The sequence below is a fragment of the Pituophis catenifer genome, unplaced genomic scaffold (genome assembly GCF_029215685.1).
Source record: "Pituophis catenifer annectens isolate HBS135680 unplaced genomic scaffold, rPitCat1.0.hap2 SCAF_3, whole genome shotgun sequence".
Lineage (NCBI taxonomy): Eukaryota > Metazoa > Chordata > Lepidosauria > Squamata > Colubridae > Pituophis > Pituophis catenifer.
Genome location: NW_027256883.1, coordinates 57,387,129 through 57,402,919, shown reverse-complemented (window position 1 = coordinate 57,402,919; position 15,791 = coordinate 57,387,129). Strand labels below are relative to the sequence as shown.

Sequence of the window (15,791 nt, the reverse complement as noted above, 5' to 3'; positions counted from 1 at the left end):
TTTCTTTTAGACCCAGAACTAGAGAATGTTCAGGCATATTTTACCACTAAAAAGGTAAAGGTTCCCCTCGTACATATGTGTTAGTCGTTCCCGATTCTAGGGGGCGGTGCTAATCTCTGTTTCAAAGCCAAAGAGCCAGCACTATCTGAAGATGTCTCTGTGGTCATGAGGCTGGCATGACCAAACGCCAAAAACTCATGGGACACTGTTACCTTCCCACCAAAGGTGGTCCCTATTTTTCTACTTGCATTTTTATGTGCTTTTGAACTGCTAGGTTGGCAGAAGCTGGGACAAGTAACGGGCGCTCACCCTGTTACGTGGCACTAGGGATTCAAACCACTGAACTGCTGACCTTTCAATTGACAAGCTCAGTATCTTAGCTGCTGAGCCACCACGTCCCTTAATTTTACCACTAATTTTAATTCATTTAATTTTATTTATTAATTTATTTAATTCTATTTATTAATTAATTCAATTAATTTTACCACTAATGGCCCCTAAAAATGCGAACATGTTCTATGATCACAATATCATATGCAGGCTTATTTTACCCCCTTGAAAAGTCAGTGTATTGTATCAGATATGCAACTTGATTATTGTTTGTAATGGAGCTTTATGGTGTGTTATTTTTGTAATGTGATGGCGATCATAGAACAGTGTTTACACCTATGGAATAAAAAACAGAGATCTTTATGAATTCAGAAATCCTGAAGGGGGTTCATCTCAAAGAGCAGTCTGATTTAAGTTCCTTTCATAAGCCTTTGCCCATTATTTTTCCATTATTTCAGAATGGTGAAATAATTCACCATTCTGAAGGGGCAACCAATCTTAGAAGAAGAGAGATACAAAATACAAAATTGTGGTAAGAAAGCAAAATGGACATCTACATCTTGCTAGAGATGTACTATATAATAAGTAGGGAATACTGAACATCTGACTGACAAAGTATAGCAATTTGCTGAGATTGTTGTTTACTGAAATGTGTTATGTATGTGTGTGTGTGTGTGTGTGTGTGTATGTGTATATATATATATATATATATATATATATATATATATATATATATATATATATATATATATAGAGAGAGAGAGAGAGAGAGAGAGAGAGAGAGAGAGACCCTGAAATCTTATAAACCTATTGATAGTTATCATTCTTCATTTTAGACATATTTTCACAAGATTTGATTACATACCACTGAAGAAACCCATTCATATTTAACTGCATGTTTTCAAAAAGGTGTAAGCCAAATTTTAGTGAGATTGTCTTCGGACAAGAGCTTTAGCACTATGCTTCAGGATTTATTGCATCCTATCATTTAGGATACAAACATAGTGGGCATCATCTTGTGGAGAAATAAAGTGATCTTGTTTTGTTGGTGATTTTTGTTAGCACCATAAATTTCTTTCAGTGTGTTATTTATCTATCTATCTATCTATCTATCTATCTATCTATCTATCTATCTATCTATCTATCTATCTATCTATTGGTTCGATTTATATGCCACCCTTCTCCGGAGACTCAGGGTGGCTTACAATGTGTTAAGCAATAGCCTTCATACTTTTGTATACACCTGCTTAGTAGGGCTTTCGGCCCCCCCAAACAGTGTTCTTTTTTATACAAAGTCATCTTATTGCCCCCACAATCCGGGTCCTCATATTACCTACCTCGAAAGGATGGAAGGCTGAGTCAACCTTGAGCCTAGTGAGACTTGAACTTGCAGTAATTGCAGGCAGCTGGTGCTACTTAACAGCATTTTAGTCCACTGCGCCACAAAGGCTCATTTATTTATTTATTCATCTAATTTATATAGCTGCCCATCTCACAAACAAACAAGTAATTCTGGGCAGAGTACAACAACCAAAAGCAATAAATATCTAAACCCATTAATAATTTAATAACTTAACAGTTAGTGGAACCATCTCACTAAGTTACCTGTTCTTGGGATCCTCACACCTGCTGGCATAACCAGATCTTGAGAGACATTTGGAAGCTCAGAAAAGATGCACCCATCCTCAAGGAGGAAGAAGATCCCACAAGAGGAATTTGCCTGGAGTCTGCCAAGACCTGCTCCCTAGGGTCCACTGTATAGAATTCCCTAGATGATGAAACATGTAACATGCCCACTCTGGTGGGATGAGCAGATGACATTGAGAAGAAGCAGTCCCTGAAATTACCCAACCTCAGGCCATGTGGGCCTTTAAAGTTCAACACCTGAACTTTGAACTGAACCTGAAAACAAACTGGTAACCAATTCAGCTTACACTGCAGAGATAACATGTGTTCCACGGAAACACATATAACTGCCTCTGCCTCTGCCTTTTGCACCAGCTGAAGTTTCAAGGGCGAGACTCAGGGGTGAAGTGCTCCCGATTCCTACCGGATCTCCCGATCTGGTAGCGATGGAGGTGGGTGGTTCGGAAAACTGGTAGCAAAAATCCCTCCCCCCCCCCACATGCCCAGCTGAGCCGCACAATCATCAGAGGCTTTTTTTTTTACTTTTAAAAGCATTTTTTCTACAACCTCTTTGGCTGAAAAAATGCTTTTAAAAGTAAAAAAAAAAAAGCCTCTGATGATTATGTGGCTCAGCTGGGATTGTCAAAGGCTTTTAAAAGAAAAAAACCCCTTTTTTTCTTTTAAATGCCTCTGACAATCCAAGCTGAGTTGCCTGATCAGCAGAGACTTTTTTTCTTTTAAATGCCTCTGATGATCAGGCAACTCAGCTTGGATTGTCAGAGGCATTTAAAAGAAAAAAAGTGTCTGCCTATCAGGCAACTCAGCTGGGATCGTCAGACCCTTTTGAAAGTATTTTTTTTACAACCTCTTCACCGAAGAGGAGGTAGAAAAAATGGTTTTAAAAGTAAAAAAAAAAAAAAATTGGCCATGCCCACCCAGTCACATAACCCCCCCCCCCCCACCAAGCCATGCCCACAGAACCAGTAATAACAAATTTTAGATTTCACCACTGGCAAGACTCATATATAATAATAGTCCAGCCATGAGAGGACCAGGGCATGAGTAACCATGGTTAGGGCCCCTTGATCTTATAACAAGTGCACCTGGCACACAATATGAAGTTCTCAGACTCAAACCAAGAATGACACATAGCGATTCTTCCAAGCTGAGTTTTTTATTGTTTCGCACCTATAGACAAAATTTTTCCAGACTGAGTACTCTATTATCTGCATCTAAAACATATTATGTGCCCAATTAGGGAGGAGCTGTCTTCACTCTCTTTCTCGCACATATAATATTTGGACTGAGTTGCTTCTTATTACTTGGGAATGCATCTCCTCCTCCAGAGACTTTACCTCCTTACTACATTCCACGACACCAGCAGAAAAAGTTGAAAATGAAACATAAGGATGGAAATGCAGTAGGCACAGTCCTTATTAGGAAGCTCAAGATTATTCTCCAGCCAACACTGGACCCACAGAGGTGACCAATGTCAGGTCCACAATGTCAGCTTTGGAAGCCATATTAACTCTGGAAGCTTCCCTGCTGCCACCTTCTTGCTCTTGGGAAACTAGGAGGGGGGATTTAGTAGAGAGATTTTAGTTAGACATAATAGCATTCTTCAATTCGGGTTAATGTCAGCGTTCCAGAACAACCCAACTCCAATCAAAAACTCCAACACAGGCATCATCTCAAAACTTCCATTTATTAGAATAGGAATACTGGGACATCTGGGAAAACCCAAATCTGAGAGTTCCGGGTTTTCCCTCTGTCACTGCGTTATTTTATTTACCAGCTGAGCTTCATTATTTTTGGACTAATAGACTTACTGTAGTTTGCCAAGTTCCTTATCAGTATTTTACTACGCATGTCCGCATTCCTTTACATTCCTTCACACTTTTTCCTTTGTTCTCATGCCACGGGGGTGTCGACTGCTGGAAAGCAGCCAGCCCGAATTACATTCAAAATGTAGCAATTAACTTTCTTAGTTAGTGAGGTGTTTTATTTTCTTTATAACAAATAAATGAGTTTTATTAGAAAACTTTTCTTCGGGATTTCTTTTCAGAATATTGCAACAAGAAATAAGCCACAATCCATCCTCTAAACCAGGGTGATTTTTCCCAGAGCCAAAGATGGGATTAATCGATGCCCTGACATCTGGTAGCTCGGACGGTTGACTTATGGCTTTTTTCCTTGTTTTGTTATTTCTGATAAGAGCCCATAGGCAATTAGTTTTTAGCTACTGAGGTATGCTAATTATTTTGCTAAGATGCCGAAACAGAAGTAAAACAAATACAGAATGCATTTTGCCGAAAATATAGATATCTCCGCTCTCACTAATGAAGAAGCGAAAAGAATTCTACAAAGGCTTCAGGAGGAAAATAACAGAAGAGCTGTTTTTGGAGGCGAAGCACTACGACTGAGGTCAGTAACTCCCCCTTCTAATTCTGCCAGCTCTCAAACTGTCTCCCCAGAACCTTCTGAATTTGTAATGCTTGATGCAGAGCCAGATTTTCCACAAACGGCAAAGTTTTTTCACTCCCACATAGAGAGAGAAGTAATTTACTATACTCCTCAAAACTCTGAACTCACTCGGCGTGAGATGGCCATCAAATCCTATCGTGAGCATGTAAAATATTATGAAAAAGAACTGTCTCGATTTAAGAGAGCTCTGTTTATGCTTGAGCAAGATAAGGGAGAATCCCGTGACTTAAATTTTTCAAAAAGCGCCATCTTGTCTTCTTCCTCAGAGCCAAAGACACTCCCCCTGGTGGATTCTGTGTCAGGCCAATTAAGGCAAAGAGCACTGCATATGTCACATGAAAGTCTCCTTGATCAAGTTACATGTAAACCTGCCACGCAGTCATTCCTTGTAACTGGGCTGCCCGAAGCTAAAGGTGCAGCACCATCTGCTGGCGAAAGTAATTTACTACAGGAAGCTGAAAGAGAAAGGAGCTTAGATGAACATTTTAAATTACTACAGCAGACCCTGGCTAACCTGTCTCTAACTCACTCAGAGATTCAAGCTAAAATGCCACAAGTATCTCCACGGGCTCAAACTCCAACACCCCCTGGTGGTGTTGGTGTCTTTTTAGATGGAACACAGCCACGCTTTATGCAGCAAAGGCAAATGACTGCATTCCCAGCAGGTCATGTCAATATTGCAGATCAAGCACAAATGGCAACTGGAATACAGCAGATTCCAGTGCATCAGCCACAGCAGCTACAAATGCCTGCATATATGCCCCAGCCACAAGTGCAAATAGGGCCAGCTCCTGGCCCACCTCCAATGGCACAACCAAGACCATTTTTAGGTCCACAACAGGCACAGCAAATACCACAGGCATTTTTGCCAGCACAGACAGCGTACCAAATGCAGGCTCCTTACCAGGCATTTTCTGTCTCTCCACTAACTGGTGAGTCAAAACTAAAAATGTCAGGACACAATTATAAAGCCTGGGTCAGTGAGATTACACTATTGCTTCTTAGAGAAGGCACTCACTGCATGGTTTTTAATCCTCCTGCACAACCATGGGATTTTGCAATAAGAGATTTAGAGATTAGGGCTCGCACAACATTATTGATGTCCATGGATACTGAACTGCAGGTCACTTTTCCACCAAATACAACAGCCCGACAAATTTGGGCTGAATTGGAAAATTGCTACAGGCCTGTCTCAATTGAATCTTCATGTTTACTCATGTCTGAACTCCACGGTTCGAGATTGAAACCCAGTGAACAAATTGGAGGACATTTGACCAAACTGAAAGGTCTGAGAACAGAATTGAGAGAAAGAGGCCATAACATTGAAGATATTCAAATGATCAGCATCATTATTAACTCTTTGAATTATGAATGGAAAGATGCTGTTACAAAAATTAACCAAGTCCCAATTGCTCAACGCACAGTGGACAATGTCTGTAGACTTTTAATTGAAGAAGAGGCATTCATGTTGGCCATGCCACATTTGAGAGGACCACCTGCATCAAGAGCTCCAGCTAGGCGCCCCTTCTGAGGAAGGACCCATGCTCCAAGGATGCCAAGACGCTACACCTGCGATCGTGTGGGACATGCCACCCGGGATTGTCCCCAACGAGTTCCAGCTCCCGTCACGTACCAGCCCAGAGGAACAGACTCCAGAGGCAGAGGCAGAGGTGGAAGACAAGGTCGTCGTGGTCCCCGGCGTGATCCACAAACTCCACTCACCACACTGGCTTTAACCAATGATCCACAACCTCAACCAGAGTACGACAGATGACTCCTGTGGACTTTGGACAGTGGTGCAGCATTGCATGTTACCTACAGAAAGGAACTTTTCACAGAAATGCACGAGCCTGAACCAGAACTACGTGAACTTTATTCTTTTTCCAATCATCCTTGTCAGGTCAAAGGAAAAGGAACTGTTTATGTTGAAGAGCTCGATGCATTCATTCCTGATGTTTATTACATACCAACAGCAACCAGTAATTTGCTTAGTCAGTGTCACTTGTCTAGAATGTTAAAGTTCCAAGTTCACCACCTTGAAAAAGCAAGTTACATAGTTAAAGATGGAGATATTGTTGCTGAAACCATATTAATTGGTGGTGTTTATTACTTAAAGCCAAAGCCTAAAACACAAACACAGGCAAGAATACAAACTCCAAAAAGGGAGAGCACAGGCCCAGAGAGAGATGCTCCAGAGAGAGATCCTGTTGCTACCCCTAAGGCTCCTAAAGCCAACAAAAAGAGAGTTGGTAAACAGGTTGCTCAGAGCAAGCCTGAGGTTCCGCATAAAAATGTTAATGTTGAGAATTCACTAACAGGTAAACCTTTGCATTCCAGGTGTATCCACAAATGGCATAGAAGATTGGGGCATGCCAGTTTCCGTGTTCTTAGGAAGATGCCGGAATTTGCAAAAGGTTTGGATCTAAAGGGGTGTAAGGTGTTTTTGGATTGTGCTGTCTGCAAAAAGGCCAAATCCAAAGCAGCAGCCATTCCCAAACATGCTACACGCCTGTCAACACGCATTTTTGATTTGGTTCACACTGACATAGTTGGTCCTTTCCCACCATCATTTGGTGGTAGAAAATATTTTCTAACAATTGTTGATAATTACTCTAGATATGGATATGTATATCCTATGAAAGAAAAATCAGAGACTTTTCAGATCTTTAAAGACTTTGCAACCCTTGTTTCTACCCAACACCAAGTTCGCATCGCCAGAATCCAGAGTGATCGTGATGCCGAATTCATGTCTCAGCGTTTCCAGGACTGGATGGGTAAGAATGGAATTATTCATCAGACTTTGGCCCCTTACACACCGGCTCACAATGGAGTTGTAGAACGAAGACAAGGGGTCCTGCAAACCATGATGCGTTGTCTCCTAGAAGACGCCAACCTTGATATGATATACTGGGGTGAAGCTATCAAGTACGCAAATTACATTGTCAACCGTACTTGGAGCAGTGTAATAAATGAGACTCCTTTCTTCATGTTGTATGGCTACAAGCCTGATCTTAAAAACATCCATATTTTTGGTTCATACGCTATGGTGAACATTCCCTTAGCTCAAAGAAGAAAAGGAAGTCCAGCAGCAAAGAGACTGAGATTTATGGGTATTGATGATAATTCAAAATGGAGCAAATTTATTGACTCTAAACATGCAATTGTGATTTCCCAATCTGCTAATTTTGAGGAAGATATCGACTGGTCCAGGATTCATTCCAATGATCCTGGAGTTTACTTTCCTAGAGATGATACTGCTGATGCCACGCAGATTGATGATCAAGATTCTACTAGTTCTTCTCAACCCGATGTTCCATCTTCGCAAGTCGCGGATGCTGACGCTAGCGACGAAAGTGAGGACGAGGACGAACCAGAAGAAGATTGGACAGTTGTTCCGAGACGTTCCAAGAGGGTCACAAAAGGGATCCCTCCACAACGATATTCTTGGCAACTGACAAAAGCACCCTTGCCTTTGATTTGCAATGTTACACTTCCACCTGATAATTTCATACAAATCAAGCAGCTCCCTGATTCAGAGCAAGACAAATGGTATGATGCAATGCAGGCTGAAATGGACAGTCTAAAGAAACTTAAAGTATTTACACCTGCAAAACCTCCAGCAAACAAAAAGGTCATTGGCACTCGATGGGTCTACAGAATCAAAAAGAAACCAAATGGTGAGTCATTGTACAAAGCCAGACTTGTAGCTCAGGGTTTCGCTCAACGTTATCCTGAGGGCTACACAAATACTTACTCACCGACAGTCAGAACTGAGAGTGTAAAAATTGCTTTAGCAACTGCAACTATCCTTGGTTTAGAAGTTTTCCAGTTTGATGTTGACACGGCTTATCTACATGCAGACCTAGACGAAGAGATCTACATGAGAAGTCCTCCAGGATTCTGACAGCAAGAAGGGGATACCTGGTTCCTAAACAAAAGTCTTTATGGTCTTAAACAATCTGGTTTAATGTGGTATTTATGTCTTACTGACAAACTAAATTCAATGGGCTTTATTAAGTCCGAAACTGATGAGTGCATGTTCACAAAAAGATCTAACAATGCATATGAGATAGTTCTTGTTTATGTTGATGATATTGTTTATATTGGTCCAAATAAGCAAATGAGTGAGATTTTTGCCAAAGCTTTGCAGAGATACTTCACATTGAAATCATTGGGTCACATTAGCACTTATTTAGGTGTTCAGATTGAAAAAACACAGAAGAGGTTTAGCCTTTCACAAGAAGATAAAATTGAACAAGTTTTGCATCATTGCAATATGAAAGATGCTAACACAACAAAGACACCCATGCAAACAGATTTTCACAACTTGACACAAGAAGCAAGTCCTGAGTTCGAGGATCAAACACTTTATCGTTCAGTCATTGGGTTACTGTTGTATATTAGTAGTTGGACCAGACCCGACATTGCACTTAGTGTTAATCTCTTATCTCGACACGTAGGTAAGGCAAAACAGTTTCATTGGACATGTATTAAGAAATTATTGAGATACCTAAAATACACTAAACACATGAAATTATTGTTAGAACCAACACATACTGATTATGCAGAATTATGTTGTTATGCAGATTCTGATTGGGCAAGTGATAAGAAATCACGTAAAAGTACATCAGGTTATATGATGTTCTTAAATGGATGTCCTGTTTATTGGCAAGTATGTAAACAGAATTTTGTTTCTTGTTCATCTACTGAAGCTGAATATGCTTGTGTTTCAGATGCATGTAATTCTCTAACTTGGTTTGATGCTCTAGTCACAGATATCTGGACACACCCGATCCGACCAATCACCGTGATGGAAGACAATGAATCGGTGGTTTATATTTCTGAATCTCATTTTACAGGTTCTAGGTCCAGACACATTGACATCCGTTATCAAAACATAAAACATTTAGTGAAAAAAGGTTTTGTCAAAATGCAATATGTATCTACACATGATCAAATTGCTGATATGCTCAACAAACCACTTCCAGCAGCTCAACATGAGTATCTGCGTAAGAAGATGTGCCTTATTTGATGATGTACTGATATTTGCTCAACTGGCAAAGAAGGGGAATGTCACTGCGTTATTTTATTTACCAGCTGAGCTTCATTATTTTTGGACTAATAGACTTACTGTAGTTTGCCAAGTTCCTTATCAGTATTTTACTACGCATGTCCGCATTCCTTTACATTCCTTCACACTTTTTCCTTTGTTCTCATGTCACGGGGGTGTCGACTGCTGGAAAGCAGTCGGCCCGAATTACATTCAAAATGTAGCAATTAACTTTCTTAGTTAGTGAGGTGTTTTATTTTCTTTATAACAAATAAATGAGTTTTATTAGAAAACTTTTCTTCGGGATTTCTTTTCAGAATATTGCAACAAGGAATAAGCCACGATCCATCCTCTAAACCAGGGTGATTTTTCCCAGAGCCAAAGATGGGATTAATCGATGCCCTGACACCCTCAGTAAATCAAAACTTCAAATCCAGCCCCTGCACCCATCAGTCCATCACAGGGCCCAATTACCATCCGTCCCAACTTAAGCCACCACTGCAACCACTCCTCCTCCAGCTGCAGGAACATCATGACCTTGACTGAAAAGAAGAATGCTATTATGTCTAATAGCATAATAGTAGTAGAGTAAAATCTCTCTACTAAATCCCCCCTCCTACTTTTCCAAACGCAAGAAGGTGGCAGCGTGGAAGCTTCCGGTGTTAATATAGCTTCCAAAGCTGACACACAACAGAGGGAACTAATGTCAAATTCAAAAAATAGTGAGTTTAAGTCCATTCTTGTGGGACCACCCTCCAAATACCTGCAAACAGATATTTCATCAGCCAAGTGGCCTGATGAAGGCCAATAATAGTCCAACCCTCCTATCATTGTTATCACCTACTCATAAAATGTGGTACCACTTGTTCATTTGTTCACCCCAAACATTTCCTCGATCTCTTCTGAAAACTCCAGCCTGTTTCAGCCCACTCTTCCATCTGAACATCTTCCCAGCACATCCAGCTCATACTAACTTCCAATGGAGGAGCACACATAGCTTTTAGTAGCTTTCTCCAATCTGCTCAATTTATGCTGATTTTACTGCTGCTGAGCCATATACCAGTGATGATAGCACTGACAACAGTGCTGAAAGTGGAATTCCTGGGAGTGGTTCAATGATACTCACTTTTTAATTTACCATCCCAGTTCCTCATTTGTGTAGCACAGCGCTTACACTACTAGAATCAGGAGACTTACTGTCTTAGTATGTGAATGCAGATCTATCACTACTGTAGATATGGAATCTGCCAGGAAGGGTTAAAGTAATTATTTACTTAGCTGATTCCTCCTCAAGTTGGAATCTCACTTGGAGCAGAATCTTCAAGTAATAACATTTTCATGTAGCTATAATTTTCTTCTTAGACTCCTAACTGAACTTTAAGGCTTAAACAAAATCTGGAATTCTGTCCCCTACTTAAAAATGACCCTTGACCTGACAATGTGGCTACCCTATCCAGTAATTGATAGCAACTGTGTATCTTTATTGATCACTTTCCTATCATGATATCATTTTTATTCTAGGCCATACAAAAGCATTTAGCTTGAGACCTCCCAAAACAGAATTTGTGAAATACATTTAAGTAAACTCAGATTTGCCCTTTTGTGTTTAAACTGTAAAGTAAAAACTCACATTTGACATCTCTTCCTCCTGCTCCTCCTGCTCCTGCTCCTCCTCCTCCTCCTGCTGCTGTTAAATTCAAAAATGACTGAGCTATATTTTTTCCAACAAAAGAAAGTCTCAGAATGGAGCTACTGTTTACCAGATTGCTTCGTGACAAATCAGACAAATGTATTTGCAGTGATTATTGTGAAGAAATACTGAACCCCAAAGCCTATTCAGCCATCTACTGCTTTTCTTTTTTTCCCCACAGCTTTACTTTGGTCTTAAAGACACTATTTGTGATTAATGTCAATCATTATTCCCAGCACATTTCTGGTAACGATTTCATTATAGCTCCAAAGCATTATCTCCTATTTTGATCTGTCAATATTAGAATCAGGAATAAATCCTACTTGATTCATATGATCCATTGTCACAAATTCATACCCAGACTTCTTACCACATTCAATCTATTTTCTTGACTGATTGGTTTCTCATGAGGCTTAATTTTTTTGCACTTAAAGCAAAATTAAAAGAATATCAGTAAGAAATCTAGTGATATTTTAATTATTTTTATTATGTTTGTTTTTTAAAAAAAAATAATCATAATTTTATTTTGTTGTGTTGTCAAACTTGGCCATCCCTTTATTTGCTAAAAACAAAATAACATTTTTATGCTGCCATAAAATTTTAACATAGTCAAATATAGTAGAAATTTGTTTTTTTTCCTACCCCAAACTTTTTATTTAAAACACTAATAAGACAATTAGCTACAATTAGCTACATAGTGTACTATATTTAGAAAACGGTGTTTGAATTTTTATTTTAGTATAACTTGTGTAATAGAGATTTGTGTCAATTTGATTTCTCATAGTAACTTGCAAAATAGTTACCGTTCCTATATTTATTCTGAATTGTGATTCCTTTAAAGTTATAATTATGTTTCTTCAAGATTTTCTGTTAATACTTTCTTCTTCCACATTTATGGATTTTCTGAAGACTTCACTGTTATTCATAGAGAAAAGGAGAAAATGCTGAATTAGCTGTTTTGTCTAGTTTATGGAATGAAGAGCAAGTTGAATTGACCTACCAAAAAGACGACTATGCCTTATAAGGATTTTTACGATCAGGTCTGATAATATCATTTTTATTACAAATATAAATTGCAACCATTAATAGAAACTGAGTAGCTGTTTCTCTTTCTTTTTCACTATGGTCAGCTGTATCTGAAAACATGAATCAGATCTGAAGATAGGTGCAATGGCCAAAGTGGGATATTAACAGCTATTGGATGTTAAATGGAAGTTGTACACAAAAGCTTCCTGAAACATGGTGTGGCTGCTGATGGAAGTATTATACATATGTAGAGAAGGAAAGGTAAGAAACAATGGTTTTAAATTATAAGGAAGTTGATTTTGAGGAGATATCAAGTAAAAATCTTATATGTAAGGGTATGAGTTGTTCAACAGTGGGACAGATTGCCTTAGGAGGTGATAGAGTTTCCTTTCCTGGGGGTATTTAAAAAGAGGCTCTAGTAGTGAATTCCTGCACTGGTTGGAACAGAAGATTCTTAACATTGTTTCCAACTCTTTCATTCTATGAAGCTATGTTTAAATGAATGTGGTGATGGTTCTCAAAGCAGTTGTCCTGAATGTGGTTCTATTTGTCCTGGGAGATTTGATTCTACAGTGAAGAGTAATTACTTCTGGCTTCTCCAGCTTTCTTGTTCATCTTTAACTAGGGGTGGGCTTCAAAATTTTTAGAAAGGGGTTCTCTGCTTGGTTGCTGGGTGAGTGTGGCCGTGGTGGGCATGGCCTAGTTGGCCTCCTGCACCATGGGGGGGGGGCACGTTTTTGCCTTCCCCAGGCTCCAGAGGCTTTTCTTGAGCATCTGGAAGGGCGAAAACGGCCTCCCCTGGCTCTGGAGGCCCTTCCTGAACTTCCGGTAGGCCTGTTTATCGCACTTCCCGAGCCTCTGTGCACACCCTGCACTTACCTACATCCAAAACAGGCCGCATGGGGACTCCTGGGAGGGGTGGGTGGGGCGGGGCCAGCCAGGAGTGGGATTTGGGTGTTCTCCGAACTGCACAGGATCTTAGCTAGAGGTTCTCCCGAACTCCTGCAAACCCACAGCAGCCCATCCCTTCCTTTGATATATTTTTTTCTGAAAGTCTTTTGGAAACTTTTAACATATTTTTCTTAATTGAACCTTTACATATCATATAGTTAAAATGAAATTCATTACCAACATATGTACTAGATTTAAGAGGGAAATGAACAGATTCGTTTCCCTCTTAAATCTATCACATAAGATGGTAATGAATTTCAGTTTAACTATGTGATATGTACTGTGATTTGGACCCAAATTTGGAGAGGTGTTCCAGTTCAGCATTTAATATGCACAGTGGACATTCCTGAATTGATAATTTGGACTTCCAAGTTACAAAATTTGCTGCTATCACAATCAACAACTGTGACTTTAAAAAAACAAACCTTCCTAATATCTAAATCTAGAATTTGGAGAAATGTGATGCTTTCTGGGATATCTTTTTTAAAGGAAAATATAAACATCCAATCTTCGATAAAATGGAACAGGAGCAATGATATTTTTCAAACATATATCAGATAAAGAGCTGTTTGCTTTCTAAATACTCAGAGGGTTGTTTTTTTTCCTAACACAAAGGAACTAATTTTGTGAAACCACCAGTTTTAAGCATATGGTTATAGACAAAATGTTATGCTTTATCTCCAAGGCCAGTTTATTCAGTCTATCCTGATGCACGTTGATTTTGTTTTTTTAAAAAAGTATTTCTCCCTGTTTGATGTTTATCTCTACAAATCAGTGTTATTTTAGTATGAACACCCACAATCATATCTATAAAGAACTGTATAAAAGAACACTTTCAGTTATTGCCATGGCCAAAAAATAGGAAATTTAAATTGATAGCAGCACAAGAGAGTGGAATAAAATAGTGCACGCTTTTGTCCCAGAGAATCGTCTACTAACAGCAATTATTGTAGCTTTTGCCACTGGCAGTGTGTGAATTATGAAATACTCATGCATCTGAGTTCTTTGGTTTGTGTCCGTATTTATCAGCTCTGTTGATCATCATGTTTACTGCATTTTAACTTACAATTTAAATACAATTAGTCTTTTGTGGCTTTTCCTTAGAATGAATATATTCATATGTGTAGAGTTACAGGATTTACAGAGAAACACGGAAATATCCCTGTACAAAACCAAATCATTGATACCTATATTCACTACAGTTATGTTGGGCAGTTGATCTCCAAAGTTCAAATAGAAATCTTCCTCATCTTCGCTAGACATACCATGGAAACTAGACCACTTCTGGTAGAAACCAGACTTCTACTACTGATCTTCTTCTGTATAATAATCCCTTTATTATACTGTATAGTTCTTATTACCTATCTAGTTATTCCATGTCAATTTTGCTTGTCTGGTCCCCAGATTATTATCCTCTATAAATTCTATTACACTAAAGTTACTGAATAAAGTCAACAAATTTCCCTTCTAGGAAAACACAGAATTGTGAGAAGATTGAAATGGCATCGTTGAAACTTGGCTGTCAAGCATAATGGAGGCAATCCCACAGCCCACATTTTGGAGCCTCTCAGAACTCAGTAGGACACAGAAATGAAGAATGACTTTCAACTGTGCAATTTTTCATGATTTATATTCAAATAAGAAGCAAAATGGGTCACTTAATCATCTGCGAGACTAAATATGCTAACTGTGTTTTTTCAGTCCCTCATAACACTATCCCCCTCCGAAGCTTCTAACTTTCATGGTATAATTGAAGAGATCTTTTAAAAATTAGAATTCTGCTCAAAAACTAACCAAAACAAAACATAACTCAATAAAGACATTATCTTTTAATATCATTTTCCCCTTCACCTTCTCATAGCTTTCTCAACATAACCCAAATAAATTGTAATTAAAAAGAAGTCAACAAAGGAATTCAATCCCCTCTTGAAATTCTCTCTCTCTCAAATTTTCCTAAATTGAAGGTGACAAAACAGACACCTTCAATTTAGGCCCTGACCTTAAGCATTTACTGGGATTAAAATTAATTCAAGTAACTACAGTTTATTTCAATGGAATGTATATAAATCAAACTTCTAGGATCAAAATCAATTAGGATTTTGATTATTAAGTACAGGCATCTGATTTAATATTAACTATCATTGTAAAAAATGATTTTCCTCCATAGATTTATTGCATACTTGTAATTCTGAAGATGCTTTCTGAAATATTGATGATATCATTGCTGCTATTGTGATTATAGTGATGAAGCATCATTTTAAAAATTAAAAATCTCCTTCTCTACCTATATTCAATGCTTGTTTTGGTGAATAATATTATTCCAAGTTGCATATAAATGTTGAGTCATAAAAATATATGGAAGAAATTCATAATTAGAAATCTCTAGGGACACATTTTATTCCACCATGTAATAATTATGCCTATACACACATTCCGATTAATACACACATTGTTATTATTCCTGTTATTAAAAAAAATATTAATATATAATATGAGAAGTAACATATTGTACAGATAGTCCCTGATTTACAACCATTTGTTTGGAAACTGTTCAAAGTTACAATGGCCTTTAAAAAATTGGCATTGCCGGTCCTTGCATTTACAACCATTGTAGCATTTCCACAGTCATGTAAT

General features: G+C 38.6%; 1 pseudogene; it reads left to right on the top strand.

Moving 5' to 3' along the window:
• Nucleotides 1–4,255: 4,255 nt before the first annotated feature.
• Nucleotides 4,256–12,133, top strand: LOC139314972 (uncharacterized; annotated as a pseudogene).
• Nucleotides 12,134–15,791: the final 3,658 nt, after the last annotated feature.